At 47.4% G+C, this 25,531-nt stretch overlaps 1 long non-coding RNA gene across 1 annotated transcript; it reads left to right on the top strand.

Moving 5' to 3' along the window:
- Positions 1-619: 619 nt before the first annotated feature.
- LOC119114771 (uncharacterized) lies at positions 620-24,645 on the top strand. The gene is made up of 3 exons (XR_005096069.1): positions 620-658; positions 2,054-2,200; positions 24,612-24,645. It is a non-coding gene; the product is annotated as an uncharacterized LOC119114771 (long non-coding RNA).
- Positions 24,646-25,531: the final 886 nt, after the last annotated feature.

Genomic DNA, 25,531 nt, shown 5'->3' with positions numbered 1-25,531 from the left:
TTGACCCTTGCGCGATGCAATAGGGCTCGTTTGTTTTGTTGCCGTAAAATAGTGAATGAGCTATCTGCAGCAGCCGTTAATGAGCTTTGAATTTACATCCTCTCGGCCAAACGATGAGCACTCTGCTTGGGCGCGTGTATCTCCTGAGACTGTAGTGGATGTGGGCGAATACGACGCTAATGATTCAAAAGTTGCCTGCGTTGTAAAACAAGGTAGACTTTGATAACTGTTCTCAAAACATCATCTATCATTAGCTGTTCTGTGATAGTGCCGTGCTCGACACTAGGAGACGCCTTCGCCTGTGTTGTTAACGTTTGAAAGCGCCAGCGCCGTGACCTGTTGTCTATGCGACGCACTTTCGACCGCGCCCGCCGCGGCCGTTGGGCGCGTCTGACTGGCCCCCTGCTGCCGCCCAGGTCAGACAGTGAGGGACAGCGGCCACCAGCTGCCGGCCGGCAGCGCCCGTCTGCTGCCGGCTGCGGCGACACGCTGGACTGCCTGCTCCGCCAGCTGCTGCGTCAGCCGGAGCAGCAGCTGCTGCGTCAGCCGGGGCAGCAGCGGCCGCACGCCGGACAGCAGCTGCTGGGCGGGCTGCTGGCGCCCGTGCGGCCGCTCGCCCGGCGACCCGAGCCGCGGCGCGGCGCCCTGGCCGTCCTCAGTGAGTGGCAGTGGTCGGCTCGGGTCCAGGCTGCGGCCGATGGCGTTGTGAACCAGTTTCAGAGCGAAAAGCATGTCTACAAGCGATGCGGCGTGTACCGGTGATCTTACGTCGATTTTCTGGAATGGGCCTGGAGAGTACCGGAATATGCCCATTCGGGACATGCTACAGAGAATGTGCGATGCTATGGGCAGTGCAACATTGTGATGACCTTCGTTGCCATGCATTCTCATCAGTTTCACTTGAGCAAATATCAAAGGAACTACTGATGCGAGATGAAAAAAGCTTTCAGCCATTTCAAGCTTACCTATATTTTCAGGACCTGCGAAGGAATCCACTTGAAAGCTTAGCAAGATTATTATCTTAATGCTACATGTTGTAAATACCTGATGCCATTAGCACAGACTTACGAGGCCATATATGCTCATCGATGCCTGTCCTCTTCTTGTTTCGAATTATGTTGATGTCACACAATAACTCATTTGTCTACGTAACTGGTAGAGCCCCTGATGCAATCGCGTCCGTATCTGTTCATCAAAGGCAAAGTTGGATCCCTTCACGTTTACACAATGCCAGTTATTCGTATATTTACCTCACTGCCCGATTATGATACACTGGCCATCAATCTAGTACAAGTTCAAAATCAATACCATTTGTCTATGTCACCACAGGTTTTAATTGCTGTTGCTATTGCTATTGAGAAATATGCTTTTGAGAACTTTTTTCCTAAAATTATCTCATCTGGCCTTAAAGGGGCTTGAACCTGCCCTGACCGCACCCACTGATGATGGATGCGCATCAGGTCATGTTTGTAACGCAAAATGGGCCTGCGATGTCTGATCATATTTTAAGCTATGCAGCCTTTTTTACAGGCGCCTCGGGTTTACAAAGTTCGCTAAACGTTTGTGAGGGCGAGTGGGGTATTTGATGGGACTTGCAAAGCTATCATTTCGGTGATATTCGTCCAAATAGTTTTGTTCCGAAGAAACCGACGGTGCTGTCGATTATCCTTTATATTTCCCATCTGACAATTGGATCCCGACATCACAGGCGCGCGAGGAATCCCAAGACGATCGTGGTTGACGAAATACCGCTGGCGGTGCTGAGTTAAAATTACATTTGCATCTACGATTGCCTTGACATATCCTTGCGTCTGACTAGTATGCCGCCAAGGCACCATCCTCTTGCTCTGAAGACTAGTGAGAGCGCTCGGGAGTAATGACAGGAACTCTGGCTCATTTCGATATGATGGAAAATGATAGCAATGCAAAACGATATATGTATTAATAGCACCTGTCCAGCGGCAGCTAGCCTTTGGCTTGCGTCAAGTTGTTACGGACTATTACTAAGTACCGGCTGTATCGTTGACCGTTTGCCGTGCCTTGTCGCCTGCAGTGGACCCCCGCACCAAGAAGAAGAGCCCCAACTGCATGCGTCGATGCATGATGCAGGGCCTTCTCCACCCGGCGCAGTGTCACTCGCTATGCTGAAGCCCCTAGACGACGTCCAACAACACACTGACAAGGCTGTGTCCATCATCGGGTGAGCGTGCCGAATCGACAGCTGGCGTGAAAGGAGATGTGCCCTGTCAGAACGGATAATGTTGCTGGGGTTGGTTACCTTCGTGCAAATGCCAATTACACTTACATATTTAGCATCTCCTGTCGCTGAACTCTGTCTCAATTTCCGTCTCTTTACGCACTAAGCGTGTCTGTCAACGTCAGCTCGACCACCTGTGCATGTAATCCGCTTGTGTATTCATAACTGAACCCCAAAATTGATGAAACATCTTGTCATAAGTGCATTTCGAAATATGGACATCAAAACAATGCGTATTGACAGGTACTTAAAGGCTCGTCCACACACGTACACCCACCCACACCCACCCACCCACCCACCCACACCCACACCCACACCCACACACACACCCACCCACACCCACACCCACACCCACACCCACACCCACACCCACACACACACACCCACACCCACACCCACACCCACATATATATATATATATATATATATATATATATATATATATATATATATAGTGAAAAATCTCATACGTGGAAAATTGTCAAACAGTTGGTAGCAGTCTAAATTATACGCATACAAAATTGTAGTAGAAACGAAGAGCGATATGGATATTTTACATTCCCCTATTCTAGAAAGTAGTCGATGCGATCAAAAACCAGCTACTTACTGCAAGTTTTGTATTTGTCTTTTCAGTCATTTTTGACAATTTCTCTCCTCGTGTTGAGCATCGTACGTGGATTCAACTCTGCAGAGTGCCTGGGCTGCGGAGTGCAGCAAGACTTGGCAAGGTCTGACCGTCCAGGTAGAATTGTCTATATCCGGGATCCTTCGCCCATCCGAAATCGTTAATTTATGTGTTCAATCATTCACTCGCTTTAACACTGAATTGTTTTAGTGCCATGCCGAAATTCCGTCGATCTTACGATGCTAAAATCACTTTATATTCAGTCAAATGAAAATCCATTGAATAACATGGGGTTAGCATAATCCCTCCAATCATATCTCATATTTTGTCTCATACGAAGTCCCCGATAAATTTCTTCGCGCTATTTGGTACATTTCTAAGCTGACCTGTGTGCGTACATATGAGCGTCGTGCTCGTGCTTAATGGTGCGAACCATGACCAAGAAGTTACTTGCCATGAATGACATATTCATAGACATCTAACACCATAAGATCGGCAACACCAATGTTAAATTATTAGTAGACGCGTTGGATTCAGAAGACGAGCATCAGCTGAAAACGTGGGAAAGACTGGTAGCCAAACTGGATGAACTGAGTTAAACTGGGCGAGTTACGGGCAACCCACATTCGTAAGGTGAGCTCCTATAATGCAGGTACGACAGCATAGTGATGAACTTGTAGTTTGAAAAGCATTGCACAGTACCCACCGCGCGTGATTTGCCAACCCACTGAAGGCGTGTTATGTGATGCACTATTGCACAATATGAAATATACCACTGTATGGTTTACCTGCAGCCCCTACGTTTGTCAATAACCAACGGCAATGGCGTCCTACGGCGGTGCCCATCACGCCCCCCCCCCCCCCCCAAACCAATGCCATTGCTGAGACATGACACTTCGGCGTTGTAGGCAATCAACGCCGAAGTGTTATAAACAATATGTTTAAAATTATGTTCTAGTATTAGCTCATTTCTCATTCTGATGTTATTGTTATTATGTAAATTATATGTCAAGTGCCATTTCCTACAAATACCGACTTGCTGCTATTATAAAAATCGGTGTTTGTGAGCAATGGCATTGAAAACTCTTGTGCTTGCGGTGAAGCAGTACTGAGGCATGCCGGGGCTTTTGCTGCTGCAGGTTGACTCGTCGCAGGTAACGCTTTAAGTTGTAGTGTGTTGTTAGGCATGCATTATGTCTTGCGTTGTGTTGTATTATGCGTTGCAGTGGCGTTCATCAAACTAAAACGGTTATAACATACCGACTACCTATCTTATTCGGCTATCTATGCTGATTGGAGTTGTTACAGAAGTCTTGGAGCTAGGTGTAAGGACACCAGTTGGGCCGCGCCTTTCAGATCAGCTAGCTCTCTGCAGGCGATTCTCACCCTTGCGAGAGGGAGGAAGGTTATCCTGGATCGGCGGCTCAGTGGCACTTTAAGTTGGCTTTTTATGCACCAGCGCAGGGGCCTAGAGTTAAACCTGTACAAATGGCTCGGGGGACTTGAGCCCTTAAGTCCCCCTTTTGTTCCCATAACGCGATAGTTCCTCCGTTCCTGCCACTGTCGTTCAGTGTAAAAGTGCCCAAGCAGAGGAAATATCGGAGTTGATCAGTACCTGTACTTGGCGTATGCTGGCATTGTGTTTGTTTGTTTTTTTACTGGCATTCTGCTTTTAAAGATCCTTTAAGGCACTGATGGACTTATAAACCTGCATCGCTGATTTTGCAACTAAATATGGCCTCCAGGCTGCAGGGGATGAATTTGAGAGAAATTTAGGTTGGTGCATGCCAGCCGACTGCGGGATAGGGGGGGGGGGGGACATTTAGCCTCGCTGATCTTCACTAATCTTCACAGAGCGCAACAAGGCACACGTCAATAATTTTAGGGATGGTGGTAGGTGTTCCTTCTGTTCTATGGTTTTTGGCCTTCGTGTGCATCATATTACATGCCTCCCAAGCAGGGCATAGCTAGGATTTATTTAATTATTAAATAATGAGTGCCCGAACAGGGGCACACGGGATTCATAAGGAAGGGCCTGGAAATGCACCACACCAGGACCGTATTGTCGCAAAATGTGTTGGGTGCTATATTGTGGAAAAATGATGCAAACTACCCCCAAAATATGCCAACCAACGGACCTTTACACGGGAGGGGGGGGGGGGCCCTCCCCACCAAGTGAGTAGGAAACTAGACCCCAGGATCGCGCCATTTGTTTACCTTCTGTCGGGAGCTATCGATGCAAAGAAAAAAACCCGCTAAAATCTGGGCCTCAGTAGGAAGACCCAGGGTACTTAACCTCTCCCTTGGCTACGTCCCTGCTCCCAAATCTCGATTTAAGACGCAAAGCAGTATCGACCGAAGGTGCTCATACAGTGACGCAAAGTTCAGACCTGGTACTGTGATGCCCGGGAGGAGTGACCTCTCCCAACGGTTAGAGGTAACTTTAGGTGTGGGGGTAAGTGGATGGGATATTGACTGTCTCGATTATGATATCCAAGCGTATCGAAACGTTGACCGATTGAAATATAAATGATAGCGGCTGCCGTCTTGGCCAGTCATTTTTTACCTTTGCTATACATGATTACACGTATATATGTTTTAGCTGTCTTGGTCGCTGATTTTTTACGTGACTTTAAATATATATATTCAGATATATATATATATATATATATATATATATATATATATATATATATATATATATATATACATGTATACATCTGCGTGCGTGCGGGCGTACACGCGTGTACATTAACTCTCTTCACACTAACATTGAACCTGGACAAGTGTTGTCGGAAATCAAAACAGCCCGCTGAGCTTTTAGCCCTCTGATCTGTACGGTAATTAGCTCATTTAACTGCAAATCCTCAAGTGCTTTTCGGTTTAGATTTTGAAACGCAGAGCCCTAGCACAGCAGCGGAACAGTATTTAGAGATGCACACCACACCCAGCCTGATTTGATTCAGGAAGTGTAAAACCTCCTAGACCTTTGTCCTTGTCTGTAGTACGGAATAATAATAATGATTATTTTTTCAGGTCATTTTGATTGATTTACCTGTTTTGTAGGAAAGACAGTGCTATTTGTGCTCTAAATTATTGATATTTTGCACTATCTTGAAAAGTGCACCCTCTGAGGGATAACAGCAGTGGTTCGTTTGACTGCCGCAATATGTTCTACGGTTGATTTTTGTGTGCATAGAATATGTTACATACTGTGTATAACCTTCCGTGACATGTTATATTCTTCAATTTTAGACCATCATTGTGCGACGCATAAATGTAATTTTTCGCAAGGTTATGTTTCTGTAACTGTGAACATTCCGGTTTTGCGATAAACCGTTGTATTTTACACTAGGGGCGTTCATTATCAAATAGTGGGTGATCATTTCTGGAGTTTCGATCGGTCGGCACTGAACATTGACTTATGTCTCACTTTACTTGATTTAACTCTTTGTGAACGGCAGATTTCTTAACTTTCCCAGCTAACCAACCATACTCCTCTCCTTTTCCAAAAGGCGACATGTGGCGGTCATAAGGTGATTACATTGCGCAGTTCCCGCTTGCAATTGGTGCACGTGGTGTTTTAAAGTCAATTGTTGGTGTTTAATCTGCATATTAGTGTATGGAGTCTCCCATTTCCACGACAGATAGCAGGGTGGACATAAAAGTCTCACAATAAACAATTGGATGCAGTTGACACAGCTTGAGCTGGGATACTCTGACCTGTCAATTCCGTTGTAGAGGACCGCATTGTCAAGTGCTTGATGGACCTCAGCGCATTAGTATGCGACACAGCGTTATGCTGTACATTCCACGTCGCAGCGGCACATAACAGCGATGTTTAACAAGGGAAACACTGCACATTTCGCGCGTCTAATGAGCACGAATTCGTTGCGCCATGATACTGGAGCCCAGGCGTCTGGCCCAGCGGCGATTGGAGCCCAGTGGTCTGGCCCAGCGGCGATTGGAGCCCGGGCCGTCATCGGAGCGCCCAAGGCGCCAACCACTCGGCCACTAGGCCTCGCCAAAAACCCCAGCTTACGACGATGCTTAAGTGTGGGGCATTGCTCTTATAGAAGTAAATGCATCACTTAAAATGGTTTAAAAGTATAAAACCAAGTTTTGTGGAAAACCTCCTTAATGGCCAAAGTGAACAACTTATGTGAGATTGAGGCATGCTCTTGCCAATAGTTTCCTCCTTCACGTCTGACTGCACATTGTCTCAGGTTCTACCCAAAGTCTCCGAGGTACAGTGTTGTATAAAAGCTGCTGTAAGCACATCAAACTTCAGGCAGCCTAGGCTGTCTGGCAATTGGACGATAATCGAATGACATTTACGTAGGATATGTTGCCAGGGAGGTATCAGAGAACCTGTAAACTGAGATAATATGGATAATTATATTTCTTAACGGCGTGGCCACACATCGGCTAAGCTGTTAGGATACCGTGTGCCTGTGGCCCCTAATAAATTGGAAAACCTTGCGCTAAATTACTACAGGTTCTAAACAGAATCAACAACTTGGATGAGTTCTCACCTTTTCTAGCGCGTAATTGTCTTCCTGCTATTGGATATAGGTCAAGTAAGAATATTTGATAAATCCAGCGATATTTGATTTGCCTGCAGATCCCCCGTAATCCTCGTTCAGCAGTTTTGCTCTTTTCAAAACGGCGTTTGGTCGCAGGCTCAATAGAAGACTTATAGCGCAAGGGCTCTGTCCAATTCGTCCAGCGCTGCTTGCTGTTCCCTGGATACCACAGCAATAATGTGAAGTCTTCTGGCATTACTTGAATTGATTTCCCATGTGCCGTCCATCCACATGAATGTGTAGAGAAACAAAGTTATGTGCCTTACCATACAGTAACTAACACCAGCTGCAAGATATCATGCCAGCCGAGCCTACTTCTTTGAATCATCAATAATGACTTCTTAAATCACTTATTTATTGCTTGCAACAGAAATCCGTGTCAACATATGTGCCACTCTATATAAGAGCTGTAAAGAAACAAATATGCACGGGATGCGCATTGTTGTAGGTTTCGTACTTCACAGCGGTTGTGATCCTTTATGTTTTTATTTTGTCGTAATTGATCGATGTATAGTGTAAGGATGTATAGTGCAAGGACTGTATTAACACTCTCGATGTACAGTGTGAGGACTGTATTAACACTCTCGAGGAATAGTGTAAGAACTCTACTGACATTCATACCTTGCAAGGATGTCATTGAATAAGCTGCTGGGTAATACGGGTGATTCCTAGTGTTTCCTGTTCGTTCGCTTACTGTAAGACACGTGAAAATTGTTTGCGGACAACTCATCTCGTTACGCAAATGAGAAAGGGTGGTGAGGGTTTCGCACCCCGGTAAACGCGTCATGATTTCCTTCTGAGCGTGGGTCAGTGTCTATATGAAGACAAATGAGGTGTTTCCACTGAAGGACACAAACCTCAACATGCTGCACCTGAACAATTAAACTTTTGTCCAGATAGTATGTATTCAGTATCGAATAAAATCTAGCAGCTCAATTATTGATTTGCGGCAAAGGCATATTGAGTTGGCAATGTTAGGTTGGTCTGAGCTAGAAAATTGTACACTCAATTGATACCTTTTATTTTTGACGTGCCTTCCAGGTTGAGCAGCTTTATCTTAAAGTAAGCAAGCAAGGGCTTAAACTCTGGCCTGGCTGACATTTACGTTGTTGTTATTAGGACGGCAGAAGGTCCTGGTTAAGTGGAAATATCAAGCATGCGTTATATATATATATATATATATATGTATATATATATATATATATATATATATATATATATATATGTATATATATACATATATATATACATCGTATATACACACACACACACACACACACACATATATATATATATATATATATATATATATATATATATATATATGTAAACATTACATATACCGGTAACACTGCATTTAATCGATGGCTTACCGACCAACTTTTCGTTCGTTTGTTCGTGCGGGGTTGATCTTTTCTCGGTGATAGTACCATTTTTGTTTTGTTTGATGATAAAGTGTTGCATGCCATAAGCAGCTTTGTGTTGGGTTGCTTCAATTTCATATTTGGCTGAGCTGGTGGCCTCCACATAGCTGTTATGCAGAGGATCAACGAGCGATGCCTCCATTGTGTTGTGGAAGGTGTGCTGCGTCTCTGCGGAGGCGGTGTGACGCTCGCTGAAAGTATTTACTGAGATTCTTTGGCGCCCCTGATAAGCCCACGCCGCACGCTGTGCCCATACCCAACCCGCTTCTGGCGCACTTGTCTCCCCTCGTGGGCAGTTCCCACTATATGCCTTGATAATGGAAAACAAAGTCCTCCTCCAGAAGTTTTAAGGTATCGTCGTCCAGTCGTACTGCGATGAAGTTTGATGTGCGTACTCTTTTCCGAATCTTGAAGAACTGGTTAACCTGACCTGTCCACTCAATGCTTTGGTATGCGTCTACTTGCTGCCGGTATTGCCTTTACTCCACCAGAATGCATGCCAAATCGCCCAAGCTTACGACGCGCCCTTGATGTAAATCAAACGGCAATAATACACGCGGCTCGCTTGTGGTATCTGGTTGGGCTGATCGCTCCGACCGTTGGGTTTTGCTTCTGAGCTTATCTATCCTACCCTCCTGTGTAAATCCGCGCTCTAAGGGCAACACCGGCAGAAAATGAAAGCAAACAAGTTGGAACGGATTGCAATTTTGTGGAGTCGTCGACCAATCGGTCAATCTCTGACGTCATTAACATCTTAGGATCTGCGCACACCTAAGTACTCAGTTCCTTCACGCAGCAACGAAGTTTTCAAATTGTTTACCTTTCTCCAGATCTCCGTATAGCTCGTATCAGAACGCACAGGGATGGACTACATTAACTTCAAACAAAGCTGTCGCTGCGTGCATTTGATAATAATAACGGACAAGTCATCCGCCCTTCTTAATTTGTGCTTCATGACTCTCAGTTGGGCTAATTCTTGCGTTAGGTCACTGGGAGCGTATTTGTACCTGGCACAAGAAAGAAATATATTCAGCCCGTGGCTTGTCGGCATTGTGAGTTCTTACGGTGGGAATACCGAACATTCAACATATTAGTAACTACTGATTAACCAAATATCTGGCTGTAAATGGCAGTCAAGTATGCATCGGAAACATGGCTCTAAACAAAATAAATGCGTGACATCCGTAAGCACTGTGATTATCGCCCAGCATTTTGATATGTTTACACTACCCTCTTGAGTCATCTTTTAATCCAAGTATGGTGTAACACCCACGCTTTGTGACATATATTTACACTGCCTTCTCGAGTCATCTTTTAAGCTAAGCATGGTGTAACACCCACGCTTTACGACATATGTTTACACTGCCCTCTCGACTCATCTTTTAAGCTAAGTATGGCGTAACACCCACACTTTACGACGTGCGAGATGTCCATGGAATTTTTGGCATGAGTTGATGAGATGGCAGAGATGGCAGATGGCAGAGAGTGATGCAGCTCACGCTAGGTTTCTTCGCAAAAATCAATCAGCAACACCGTAGTGTCTTTCACTCTGGTACGCACGGCATTAACACCTGCCAGCTCCATTGCCCGATATTTTGTTTATGTCACGTGACTGGTGCTACACCACAGCCTGAGCGCTAAACCAATGTTTTATGATATTGTTTTGCGATTTGGCGCACCCCATGGCGATAAAGAAAACAGGAAAGGCATCACTCATGCGGCAAAACGGCGCACGTTCCTTTGCATCCGCAGTCGAGGGAGCGTAATGCACCTAAAACGTCCTTATTTTACGAGGAAGCCTGTAACCGGACTCGCCGAGCGATGCAGGCTGCTTAGGCTGCTCGTTCTTAATGCAGCTATAAATTAGCTTCCCAAAGAAGTCGCACAAATGTGAAGCAAACAAAGCATGCTTGCGTGAAGCTGTCGTTAATTGGTAGGCAGTTACGCAAACAGGTGATTGTCGTCATACCGTAAGGTAGTTTGCATAGCTCCAGTATAATGTGAGGTAGTGGTCCTAGTTAAGGATAATTGTAGTTCGACTGGCCCAGCAGACTAGCACGTCACGGCTCGAAGTTGTAGTTCGACTGGCCCTGCAGACTAGAACGTCACGGCTCGAAGCTGCAGTCCGACTGGCCCTGCAGACTAGAACGTCACGGCTCGAAGCTGTAGTTTGACTGGCCCCGCAGACTAGAACGTCACGGCTCGAAGGTGTAGTTCGACTGGCCCTGCGGACTAGAACGTCACAGCTCAAAGCTGCAGTCCAACTGGCCCTGCAGACTAGAACGTCACGGCTCGAAGCTGTAGTTCGACTGGCCCTGCCTACTAGAACATCACAACTCAAAGCTGCAGTCCGACTGGCCCTGCAGACTAGAACGTCACGGCTCGAAGCTGTAGTTCGACTGGACCTGCAGACTAGAACGTCACGGCTCGAAGCTGTAGTTTGACTGGCCCTGCAGACTAGAACGTCACGGCTCGATGCTGTAGTTCGACTGGTCCCGCAGACTACAACGTCACGGCTCGAAGCTGTAGTTCGACTGGACCTGCAGACTAGAACGTCACGGCTCGAAACTATAGTTCGACTGGCCCTGCAGACTAGAACGCCACGGCTCGAAGCTGTAGTTCGACTGGACCTGTAGACTAGAACGCCACGGCTCGAAGCTGTAGTTCGACTGGCCCTGCCGACTAGAACGCCACGGCTCGAAGCTGTAGTTCGACTGACCCTGCAGACTAGAACGGCACGGCTCGAAGCTGATTTTGGCATGCCTGCGTTAATGGGCTGAAGGGGAAATGCATAAGAAACGAGCTATCGAGATAGATTTATTGCATGCGCTTTTCACATACGTGTTGTGTCATAGAAACACTGCGTAGGGCCCTTTTTGAAGGCCACATGGAGAATTCACGTTTATGGCAAGCGTTTACATCATTGGAGAAACATGTGGGAGGCAGACACGCGGAACTGGAGCGTGTCATAGCAAGGGGCGTAATAGGATAGCAAGGGACAGAATAGCATAGCAAGCACTATTCTGAATACAATTTTTAAGAAAAGCAAGTTGAAAATCGACTCCAAGCTTTGAGAATTGCTGCAGATTTGTAATTGTCACTCAAGAATAAATTCACAGACGTCGTCCTAGATTCGTCGTTTTCCGCAATGTTACATGATTCCAGCGGCGCCTTTCAGGTGAAGCAGGTTAAAAAACAGTTCAGTAGAGCTTGCGTTGGGCGCTGATGCCCTTTATCAAGCTACGGTTTACCTCATTCTCGGCACGGGCCAATGAAGCCTTCCGCACCAGCCGTCTTCGTTTGAGGCAGTCCTCAGCACGGTGCCGTGCATCAGGAGTTATAGTGTGGAAGTGATTGACTGCGCTGATGCTCTTGGTATGTTAGTTTCCAACCTTGTGCTTGATACCGAAACCTTTCGGCATTGTCTCTGCTGTTGCCGAAACAGTTGGGTCAGAATGTGTACGAGCCGTTTGTTTGTCGAAGACTTATTGGTATATTCCCTGTGTTGGGTGCCTGGATATGACGGTTTATGGGTGACTGATTATTTTGGAATGTTTTAATTGGTGGAGTGCGCAAAAATTCGGGACATTTCCTGTCCTCCATGCGACTGAGCTTTCTGCATTGTAATGTTTCCTCAACCCCTTTCAATAGCCGACATGGACATAGCTCGCGAAGACAAGCATGACCGCCACGCACGCCAACATGATTGCTTGATGTCTTGGTTTAGTGGAGGTTTGGTTTTGGCGTCCTGGTACATTCCCTCTCGTTGTTCTCAGCGTCAGCACTCATAATGCACTGAACTTAACACGCGCTAGGGTGTGGAGCGGGATGGACTTGACCAGCCCCTGAAGGGTTTTCCAAACGAGCTCCGAACGGCGCGGCATAGCTGCACCATACTTTGCAAAGCTATATAGAATTAAATAGCGGATCTTTTCATGTAAAGAATTGATGTCTCTTGTAAGTTCGCTAACCAATGACAGTGCCAAGTTAGACCGTGGCAATCAGTGAATGGCATTTCTAGGGATTCGTTCTATGTGATGCAACAATGGGGTGTCAGACGGAGCCACATCTATCTGAGATAGTTTCGTAGGCAACTTAACAATTGAATTTAGTTTAACAATGAACTCAAGTGTCCTGGGGTCAAGTATGAAGGTCAGATCAAAGTCAAACTTAACCTGCTTTTTTGCTCGAAAGCTTCGTTTTATGAGGTAGTTTCTGGTGCTCGTTTTGAACGCATCAGCAGCACGGACCGAAACAGACATGCTCCATGGACTTTTCAAATGTCGGAGTTGTTCACTGGCCTAAACTAAACCAGTTCAGCATGTTGTTTTTAGGAACATGTCGCCAAGCATAATCCCTGACGTTTATTCGAATGGTGAAATAGGGGCAATCTCGAAGGTATTTGGTCACCGTCACCATATAGAGGTCAAACAAGGTCACTGACATTACTGACCTTTTGTTCAGAATTTACCTTTTGTTCTAGCCTCACATCGGTTGCATGAGGAGGCCCTGGGCACTTAAGACGCCAAGCTGAAGTTTATCCTTGTTTGATCTAATTGACCCAAGGTCATGACATAACAATTTCAAGTTTTGGTACGATTGATTTCACGCACAAGTCAATCCACCTTGTGATTTTGGTGTCTTAACCTACATTAGTTTGTAATGTCTTAGGGTGCTGTCATATTGACCCCCACTCGAGCAAGGGGTATTCGAACGGTCACCCGGGTGCGTGTAAACGGCAATAGATTTTGGATTGGGACATGATTTGCTGCCCACCGGTAATCGGTACCACCCTCTCCTGCTGGGTCGCCAGTCGGCTGAGAAGGTTGAATACCCGTAAAGCACGAATGGTATTAAATGGCTTTTTGTTCGACAGCTGTAACATCAACCGATGAATAAGGCAAAGCCGCCTATTTGGCTGCCTGTTTTGAGCTATTTGTATCTCACTACTGGCGAACAAGAGCCACAATGATCAGTCTATTCGCGGAATTACACCGGCTGGACCTGAGCTCGATCTGTCACTTAACGCCGAGCACCCGACGGTAATCAGGGACGGTTTGGCGGCGTTCGCACTGAATCCACTGGTGTCTATAGCTCAGTTTGGCAGCGGTAGCGGCCTCAAACTGAATGAGCAAAAACTTTTTGGCTATGGATCGGTTTCAAACGGAATTCAGACAAAATATTACTTCAAGAGCACGAAGCTGTGGACTGCGGGTGGTTATGGACGAAGAGCCCAAATTATGGCCGATATCAAGATCATGCATGAAACGAACTACCAGGAACATAGCCGCTATTGCAGCACGGCGCTATCACCCTGGATGCAAAAAAGCAGGCGCTGTATTGACGATGCCTTTTCATAAGGAGCCTGGCACTGTCAAAGTTTACCTCTTTGTTGTCTATCCCGCCCAGTCCGCTCAGGTTTGAGGACACTGGAAACAATTTCATTTCGCGTTATATGAAAGTGGAGCTGCAAAACGCATCCTGACCCCGTTGGTGTAAATCGAGGGCGAGCCGTGCGCATCGCAGGAAATCAAAACCTGTCGCCAACCTGAAAAGTGCAGCGGAACCCAAAATGCGTATTTATTATCGTCTGGTAGGATGGAGGCAAGCTCACGACTTAGCCAGCCGTGCACTCAGATGCGGATCAGCGTTGTGAACGAGGACCGACATCAACGGGCCTGTTTTCATTAGACCTTCATCTGTGCTGTAAAATGTCAACTGCTCTGGCGGCACTTAGCATGTGGGCTGCAGCCTAATGCGCTCTACCCATCAATTACGAAAAGCCAGCCGTTTCATGGTCGTTGGCGGCACGTTTCTCTATCGTGTCGTGACGGGTCCGCGTGTGCTGCATGTCTACTAACTTAATGAAAAGTTCAACTAATTACGGAAATATCTGCCGACTGGCGCCGGAGCACGATTTCAAGGAGGCCCATGGCGTGTCATGGTGGCGGATCGCAGCGCGGAAGCATTAGTCTAGTAGTAGCGCGCATGCAACCGTGCGGCCACAAAGGAAAGCTCCCCGTGGACTACGACGTCTCGCCTTACAGGCCCCTGGGGTCGTGTGCGAGTGCCACGCACGGCAACGGCATATTTTATCGCATACGTGCTCTCCCGGTATGATTTCTCTTGACGTGCGTGGCATGTTCTGCTCTTTAAAGACGCTTTGAAAGAGCTGTTACTGGAGCTCATGAGATCAGCTGGCAGATGATGGATTATTTCATGTATTGAAAGGGAGTGTCCCACCTTTATATGGGGTTTTGAACTGTAATAGCCATTTTGAGGACCTCCTGATGCAGTTTACGACCATGCCCTTTTTAAGAGCCAAAACCCTCTGGTTCCGGAGTTACATAAACGCAAAAGTGGGAAAATGTTTATGGGGAGACTATTTCAGTCACTTTAGCATTGACGACGTCATAGAAACGTCATACGATCGCTGTGATATTACAGGTTGTTTTCTGTTTATGGTCAAGACAGCATGGCTGCTGATGCATTCGCAAAAGCGGTGATGCAGCACATATGACACATTGCGCGGTAGGTGATCGGCTGCTAGCATGATTTAGCAGCTGAATTGGTGCGTCGAGCGTAAGCATTCTTTACTTTCACCGCATTCCATTACGTTAGCAATTTATTTTGGCGGTAGTGGCAGGTCCGTGTGGCTCATTAATGCACATGCCTGGTAAAAGCTCGCATAATACCGCTTTACACCAATGGCTCCCCCTTAATAATTCTGAAAATATGGTACTGTATGATGATGGATGCACATCTTACTGTCTTAACAAATTTGGATGCAGGCAAGCATTGTTTGCAAGTGATCAATGTCATAGTCACTGGAACTTGTGTGAGATGCAGACTGCTGGGAAAGGTGGGAAAGTATTGCCGTTGGTATCTTGGATGGCACTTAACAATGTTCTATCATGAGCCTTCTGGCGGCTTCTTCGTTTCCTTGCATTTCGCCCATCTAACTATAGCTACATGCTCTTGCCATGTCTCCAGATTTGTGCAAGTTCAGCAGGTTTGCAGTGCCATTTCACAACAGGTAGTATTTTCTCTTTATACTTCTGTCATTACTTGTGCAACAAAATTTTTGAGTGAAGAAGCCTGACGGCTGCAGCACGTTGGATGACTCTGGAGGTAGAAGACGTGTTTGCGTCCTTGTCACCTAGGCTTTGTGGATTCTCAGAACAGGCTAAGTGATGTCACTTATTGGTTGTGTGCTGTGCTAAAAAGGATTTGTATATTGCATCGTGTGTTTTTGGCCAGTCATATGTCAGATGCAGAGTTGATACAAGAATGCATGCTTTACCTACCTTCTCATAATATAATTTATTATGAAAGTAGCAGGGACTGCAGTACAAAAATTGTATTATTGCTCATTATGCCATGCCACATTACAGCACTGAGATAGTGCGCAGTGACACTATTGACCCCTGTCATTGCTCAATGTACCACATTGCTTGACTATTCTCTGTCAAGCCTATGAGATAACAGTTTATAAGTTATGAATGACTACTGATTTAACACTGCCAAACTATTGCTAGGAAGAACGCTGTTGCACCACAATGATTATATCAGGGTTAACTAGTGATTGCATAAATAATTCTAAACAAGAAAAACATTTTTGGTACCTCAACCTTACCACCCTTACCATAGCAATAACAACGCGTTGGCAAACAACCCAAAGCAACGCTATCTATGGATGCATTATTTATTTTTGCATGTGACTGTATTTACAGTTACAAATAATAGGGGAAGTAACCACTGTGCCCATCACAAGATATGAATGGCAGGATTATGACACTGCAGGCAACGATAGATCGACAACACAGTATTGACATCATTAGCAGTCGTTGGCAAGGTTTGGTAAGAGATTCAGGGCACTATATGACAGTTTTTACAGCATATCGCGCTTTAATATTGATAACCGGCCATAAAAGTCAGTGATTGCTACGTTGCGTATGTCAAACAGTCCACCAAAGGTTTTCCTACAACCAGCACCAAGACAAAAAGTCTATACACAAACCATTCACTAACCCACCGTCACCACAGCACCCGCGAAGAAAATGGCCGGCTGGCATCAGCTTTCGTGCGTTCCGAGGCATCCTTTAGGTCTGGCTGCCAGATGCTGCCAGGTATTGCTGTCGTCACAAAACCATTCCATGACGCCATCAAACGATGACGTAATGGGGCGCATTTTAATAAACATTGAAATTTTGCTACTTAGGGTCGCTTTTGAACATTGAAAGCCTACCAAAAAATACAAATAAGCTTTTCCTATCATATCTGATGTTCACCTCAGTATCTTCAAATGTTGAACATTCTTTTCAACAGGACTAGATTAGAACATATCAGCGGCAAGCACGGATCTGACTGGATTCGATTGAAAAACACTGGCTAGTGGGAAAATATCGGTTAAAATGTGATGCTGAAATCAACCGGGAGAGCCGTTGAAATAAGACATAATATTGGAATGATAAAGCACAATTGGAAGAGCGCATCGATTACATCCATGTGCGGAAATCCGGGGCTTCTAGCTTGACACCCGGCCAAGAATTTCAAGCCCTACAGCGATCGGAACGAGAAATGTCTCCATTACGTGTGCTATATGTGATGCGCTGCTTTTGTGGTTAAACCCAGGTAATTATATAAAACGTGTAATGATCCTGATCAACAGGAAAACTCTCTTTAAGTGCGGAGCTGAACCGCATGGTATTTATAATTCATGGGCGATGTGGACGAAATGAGCTTAATTTTGCACCGTGCATCGTCATGCGCTTCACTTGAATTGACAAGGAGTTGCGGTCGTCATGCTACAGCAGGTAACGTTAAATATCGTCCCGCGCTCGCTCAGCCCAAGTCCAGCTCGGTCGATCGTGGAACGTTAGGGACGCTTCTTTGGACAGACAGAACGTGACCTCCCCTAAGCTGACGTCATCAGAGTAAGCCACCGTCATCGCCTGTGACTGGTTTCCGCTAAGGCGCTTCCGCCATCGCCGACTCAGTGTCGTCTGATCTCGGCGGGGAGGCGGCGCTGGTCGGCGGCCGTCGTCGGTCGACCTTTGGACGGCGGCGGCGGCGGCGCGGCCGTGCCGGTCGGGCCCGTCACGGACCCCGATCGGTCTGTGGCGTGACAACGCTCATTCAGAGCGACGCACCCAGCTTCGGCCTATCGGTCCGGCAGGCAATCAGCGCTGGGGACCGCGCGGCCGGGGCCGGTCCGTCCGAAGCGGCTGACCCGTCCCCCCCCCCCTCTCCCGCCGTGCGCGCCAAGCTCGGCCGATGATCGCCATCTCTCGCGATCGCGTTCGATCTCTGGCGTCTGGGGAGAGTCATCACGGCGCGGCCGCTCAGAGCGGACTTCATTCATCGGTCTGGCTGCGCTTCCTCGGCAGCCATTGGCGGGCTGCCCGGGAGGCATACCTCAGCGGGTGAGGGGCTCTCGGGTGATGGACAGGAGCATCGTCAGCACCGTTACAACTACTCTGGCCTGTTTCCATGGTGTCGGCAGCCGGGCGAGTTATGAGCTTCAGGCCTGTTCTGGCGCCGTGGTCCTGAAGGTCTCATCGGCTGGGTTCTGCGATGCCGCAATCTCAAAAATAGTGACGATATATTTTTTTCTGGAATCTGTTCACCTTCTCGACCATTGTTTACAATCGTGTCACCGGCATTCGGTTAGCATTTCTAAAAACATAAGCTGCCATCATCTTGACAACACGTAGGATCGTTTACAGCACTAGACCTGTCTTGCATAGCTACAGGTGAGATCAGTTGAACGCCCAATGTTAAGTTTACCACATCTGGTGTAAAATGCTCGTAATGTTCGTCACCGCTTCGGAACCAGACTTGACGGTATGGCTCAGACGTTGTTCGACGAAGGAATGTGATCTAATGTATCTTAAGGCTGTAAAAAATAACATAAAAGGCAGAGGAATGATTTGAAACGGACATGATTCAGCACACACCCAACCAGGCAAGATAGACATGAAACCTGCGCTTCTGGGTCAGAAGAGGTCAGCATTTATTGCGATATTTTCGTCGTTCGGATTTCATGACTTCTACCACCGGCACAGTGGATGGAGAAGTGGCTATGCAAGAGCTGAAGCAGCAATCTCTCGACATCGATCCAGTCCAGGAAGTGGGCTAAGTCTAGGTTTGGGCTAAACGGCCGAGGGAACTGCGAATGAAGGCAGTGGGACGAAACTTCGCGCTTCGACTGCAATTGGACAAGATGCATATGCCACTCCTCCGGTCAGTCTGGTTACTGCTGCCTAGGTGTAGCGGTTATTTATACAAGTGCACCCCACACTATTCGCGGATGAATACCCCCACGCCCACGCTACACGAGGAGACATCCTGTCGAGCCATCAGTCTTGACAGAAGCCTTATAACAGCATAACCGTTTTCAGTGTCGTGCATAGCTGCCGAAGCGATGTTTGCATTTGCCACTAGTTGGTGCATGATGTAGTGTCGACGGCAATAGCCACGTACACAAGCATAGTGCAATCTCGATCCTCAAAGTGGCACGATGCGTATTCCCGTCGCTGGACGGCGTTGCACCACGATCCATTCCATTTGCGTACTCACTTCTGACAACGAACCAGCCATGTACCACAAATGCAGTTCTTGATTGCGCAACGGGCCCAAGCTAGTTCATCCGCAGCTCGTGCCACCACATCCCGGATGGAATGTGAAGAGGGAGGCCGCTTGTGTTCGCTGGGTAGCCGCCCGCGCCGCTGCTCACCTCTGGTGCGCCGAAGCGTGTGTTTGGCCGCCGCGCATGTGTCCCGCAGGTTCCAAATTTCTGGGTTTCAAGCATATACAATGATGTCCTCAAGGCCCCTTCTTGCTGACAGCACGCATGGAGCAATGAGCCAAAGGCCTTGTTTGTCCAACAGGTGACGGTTTTAGTCTACACAATCAAATCTAGGCGCTGGCTCATCTTTGGTGTCAGTCAGTTTCTGCAAAAGGACGCTATTTTATCAAATTAAAGCTGTTCGCTAAGAAACTCTCGCCTGACGAGGTGAGCCGACAGTGCCTGTCAAACAGCGTGTCTAGGATCGTGGAAAATCTGCGCCGTCTCGTCTCTTGGAACAGAACTCCAGACTTTTTGCTGCTGATAAACAACTGTCACCGATGGAAGCAATGCTCCACTTTCATGCGCATTGTTTGCTTTTTAAAGCGCTGTACGTTGGAAAATCTTGTTTCTCAACGTTTCGAGCATGCGTTCTTAAACGCCGAAACGCTGAATAAATTACGCATGTCTCAATAATTCGTTTTCTTGTGATAGAATTTTCACTGGTGCCTAAAACTTTTTTGCTGACATCCGGAACGACAAAAGTACGAGATAAGGATATTGTATGTGATCCTGGATTTGGTATCTCTCAACTCGACAGTATTGTGGGCTGCTCGCTGTTTTGGAGTATGTCCATGTTCTAAGTTTAACTGAATGTGATCGATGTAAGCAATATTTCTGACCAAGTGTATCTGGAGGCCATAAAAAGACCGGGAGAGTAGCACCATGATCTATCTATTTTGCACAGGGAGGCTGCTTTCTCCTGTTTTTACTCACTTAATACATAAGGTGTTAATGAAAAATGCCACGAAAAAGTTTGCATGCATACAAGTTGAGCGTGGTTTTGCAGCATGAGGCAATGTATGAGAGCTCTCTTGGAAATTCGAGTGCTCGTGACGAATGGCGTCTCCATGCTGATTACAGCGTTGGACGCTGGCTCAGCTGGGCGCTTGTGCTTTAGTCACCCTTATATATATATATATATATATATATATATATATATATAAGGGTGACTAAAGCACAAGCCTGCATATATATATATATATATATATATATATATATATATATATATATATGCATGCACCCAAAGCTGTGCATAAAGCATCATTAGTGTAACCAGAAACTCAGCCAGGATAAAGGTCCTTAGCAGTCCTTTGTGTTGGGGCTTACCACTCGACAGCATGACTGATATTCACGTGGTGCAATGTCACAAGTTGTTTGCTTGAGGCTAAACTGCGATTAAAGAGATAAATTGTCTTGATAAGCATCGGTAGTGATATGCATGGCACTGAACGGCATAACCGTCAACAGATATGTGGCTTGCGTAATTTCGTCTAGAAGCTATTCATTCTTGCGAACTATCTGCCGCCCGGCTCAGCCTTATACGATCTTGCAGTAATCATAGAGCGTCCGTATCACCATACATGATCATCAGTCACAATTTCACAAGCTCGTTCGTGTCATCCTACATGAAAGCTAGTGCTCAGTGTTGATATCTTTCCGCGTTGGCCCCACTTGAGAATCAACCTATCATGAACCGAGGAGGAAGTACTGAATCAGGCAATCATGAACCGAGGAGGAAGTACTGAATCAGTCAATCATAAACCGAGGAGCAAGTGCTGAATCAGCTAATTATGAACCGAGAAGGAAGTACTGAATCAGGCAATCATGAACCGAGGAGGAAGTAATGAATCAGTCAATCATGAACCGAGGAGAAGGTGTTGAATCAACCAATCATGAACCGAGGAGGAAGTTTTGAATCAACTAATCATAGGCCGAGGAGGGCGTACTGGGCCTGGAGCGATAACCGGAGGGAAAGATTTGTGCTGGAGCCGAAACACCCCGCTTACCTGAAATTGACTGCAACCGAGGCCTCGAGCGCCCTTTGCTGAGACCTAGCTGGCTCCATCGCTAACTCCGCAAGGGGTGATGCATACTCTGCCGTTAACGGGGAATGACTGCCCATTTATCACAAACCTGCTGGCGTTCACTGGAGCGGTCACAAATTCACGCTGTGAATTATGACAGTACACCTCTCCAGAAAACCTCATGAAGTCCTCAGGCCATGCAAATATAATACCGTAGAAAGCTAACTGCTAGGTGATGTCGGTTATTAATGGGATTAACTACAAATTTATTCTCAGCTGCATGCTACTTAGCATTTAAACCTTAGTGCACAGCGCGATGCGGTCCACTTTGCATTTGTTCCATTATACCTAGCATCCTTGATTGCTGTGCCTCTTAGGCAACAGACCGCCGGAAATGAGTGTGCTTGGTCCGGCTCAGGCGGGTATCAGCGTTTGTGCGGGGTTCATAATGCACACTATGTTTGCGGTGCTTACCAGGCGCGCGATGCTCTACCAGGAAGGTGTGCTTGCGTTGTTAAAGCGGTGCCTGGACCGGAAGGTGGCTCTGTTGACGCTGCTGCTCTCGGCATGAGCGAAGAATCACCAATCTTAGCAGGATCTGCGTGATAAGTTATTTGTATGTGTTATCTCAGTGCGCGGGTTTTTACTGATAATATCAATACTAATTCAGAGCTAGACGATCCCGCGGTAGCCTAGACGATAGCTTAAGCATGCACACGAAAACTTAATAGTACAATTCATTCCCCTACCATTATTTAACCCTCGGCCCACAAGCGTTATTTTTTCCCTAGCTTCGCCCTACGAAGGCGTCTCAGCGGCTCCTCCTAAAAACTCAAAACTAAGCACGCTTCAGTCACGGGAAGCTCACGTGAACCTAGGCTAGATAGTTGGGACTGAACAACCCTGAATGTGACTGTTGACTCGCATCACTCGCATGCCGTCGGAAGGCTAATTCATACATTGACAAAACGGACCACGGCGGGCCAAACAAGCTACGGACCACTCTGACACACTCCCACACCAGCCCAGCATCGCCTTTGTGCCGATGTCCGTGAACACGCCTTCAGGCGCTGTGTAAGTAAAGGGCGTGTCGCTGCGGCCAGGTGCCGGGCAGCGCTGTCGGCGCCGCGCCGTCCTCCCTCTTCCCCTCCCCTCCCCCGCGCACCAGCCACGTGCCCCATTCGCTTGTTGCGGCGCGGCCCGCTGCGCGAAGGGGGTGAGGGCCATGGCCTGTTGTTGACTACCGTCCGGCGCATACGGGTTATTAGCCTCGCTAATGGAGCCCGACTATTAGCACGCGCCTGTTTATTCGCCGACAGTGGCAGGCTCACACCGCGTGCGTAGCGTGAATTATACAAACGGATTATATGAATTATACAAGTGAGCGCTGCGTTCACACGGTCGATGGGCACCGAAGAACCCATATTCAGTGCCCGAGAGTCCAGCCGAGCCCACCCGGTAGCCCCGACAGCCCAAGGTTGACTCTGCCTGCCCAGCGGTGGACCGATAGAAAAGCTCGTCGGCGTCACGATCTGAGCGTTGATGCTGCACGCGAAGCCCCATCCATCAACGGCGAACACGGCTTTCATTCGGCGACAGCCAGTCCGGAACGAAGACTGGCAGGGCATTGCCGTGCCGGTCGTCGCAAATGCGCCATCAAACTCTAGCGCAGTAGCTAGAACGTGTCACCGAAAACGGAGACAAAAGCTATGAATTGAAAGCACAACTACCGTTTTTGGTCGTTGGGGGCTATTCATTTCATCAGGGCACGACACGGAATGATTGGTTATCTTTCTGGTTGAAGCATTTCCGAGCTGCTTATGGGGAAATGAGCGCTGGCCGTTTTCGTTCATACACCATGTAGTTATATATATATATATATGTATATATATATATAATATTATATATATAACATATATGTTATACATTATATATATATATATATATATATATATATATATATATAATATATGCGTATATATATATATATATAGTATATATATATATATATATATATATATTATATATATATATATATATATATATATGTATATGCGAGTTCCAACTTGATGTTTTTAAAGAACAGGTGAACGCGTATTGTACACGGCACCTGAGGATGTAATACATGCCCAAATGTCTACATCTGCAGTGCATGTTTCAAAGCCGTGTTGGCTTAGAGTTAAATGTTCAATGCACCATGAAGACGTATCTTAAGTTGACAACATGACTTGCTTAATCAGTGTACTTGACTTACAGGTGCTCACAGCCCTACGCTGTACAGATAGCATGCTTTACAAAGGTATCTTGACAGTGCTAACTACTGTGTACATACCAATACGTACGCATGGCGTTGTGCCTTGCAATCCACGCCATACACATGCCACACATGTGTATACCGATATATACGCATGGCGTGAACAGCCATGTACTTGTAATCTCCCCAAACTGGGCGCCTGAAAGCCTGTCTGTTTATTTTGAGTCTTTTTGTGCCTAGAAAGGTGCTTAACTATCGGCTTGGTTTAGTGAAAACAATCAGTGCGTGGAATTAAGGTATCAGCTTGCACAGCGTGAACCGAGTACCAATAGTACACAATGAAGAATTCGTCTTGTATCGATATGACTACGCCTGCATTTTTCAAGGCCAGGCATGCATAACTATCATTTGTCTGGATCACATATGCACCTGTTCGGAAGGCACCTGATCATACTAATTACACCTGTCGGTCCTGGGAAGGCAGTTGACCTATCGCTGCCCCACGGCGGTCGCTGGTGTACCTCCGGGCGCCGTCACAGACGAGGGCCGGGGGCCGGCGGCGCGATGCCCTGCTGCCTCCCTGACGTGCGGGACGACCCGGGCGTCGACTGCTGCCTCCCCCTTCCCTCCCCACCCCCTGGTGGGACGAACCAATCGTCGACTGCTGCCTCCCCAACTACTGGGACTAGCGGGGCGTCGTCTCCCCCCCCCCCCCGATAGCGGGGCGAGCCGAACGTCGACGGCGCCCGCGGCTTGCTGAGTGTCACGTGCGATGGCAACTTCTGACCAACCGTCTGTTCTGTTGCAGCCATGGCCTGACCCGACCTGAGGGGCGCCGGAGGAGCGTCGCCGGCCGGCGCATGGACGGCCTCGGCGGCGCCCGGCGCCAGCGTCCCGAGGCTGGGTGGCGCTGGCGCCGCACGCTCCCTGGCGCGCCTGGCCAGATCGGCAGAGCGACCGGAGCCGGGCGTCGCGGAGCGGCCGGCGGCGGGGGCCGGGCCGGGCCACCGGCCGCGCCCCGGCCGCACCGGTGGCCGACGGTGGGCGGCGATGGCCGGAGGCCGGACGCGCCCAACGAACTCGCATCAGTGAAGCGTCCAGGGAGTCAGCGTTGGCGCCCGCCGGCGTTTGTGAGGCACACAGGGGGCGCGACGAGGAAATGTTCATCCGCTGACTCGAGTTGTGATTTTGGCAGTCTCCCAAGACATTACGCTACGTTTTACCGATTGCATAATTATTTATGTGTGCTGGATGCATTGATTTCATTCAAAACTATTCCCTGGGTTAGAGCTCTACATGGATAAGATCCTGAAGGTACCAGACTTATACAGTTCACCCGTTCACCGATCTCTATTGATCACAAATTCGAACTCCGGTTCGGTCCAAGCCATCGCAGCAAAACAAAAATGCGTTGCGCCGGGCTCGGCGCGCAATCTTCCATTCAGCGTAAATGGGCACATTTACGACTCCTTCAATCGACGTCGGGCACTTCCGTCCGCTCAAGTCGTATTGTGATGGCCGGTATTTTAATGAATCCAGCCCTAATCAATGGTACTGTCAGCTTTACGATCCAGCCCATTCTGATATACAGACTTGTTCTAAACGCGGGAGTTTATTCAGTCCATGGAGACCTCTAGTGGGGATGTGTGTGGGTTGTCAGCATCTGAAAACAAGGGCATAGTGTACGTAACTGATCGCATTTTCGGAGAAGACTGATAAATGCATGGC

This window comes from Pollicipes pollicipes, unplaced genomic scaffold (assembly GCF_011947565.3).
Source record: "Pollicipes pollicipes isolate AB1234 unplaced genomic scaffold, Ppol_2.1 Scaffold_3087;HRSCAF=3621_pilon_pilon_pilon, whole genome shotgun sequence".
Lineage (NCBI taxonomy): Eukaryota > Metazoa > Arthropoda > Thecostraca > Pollicipedomorpha > Pollicipedidae > Pollicipes > Pollicipes pollicipes.
This window is presented reverse-complemented; position numbering and strand designations above follow the sequence as displayed.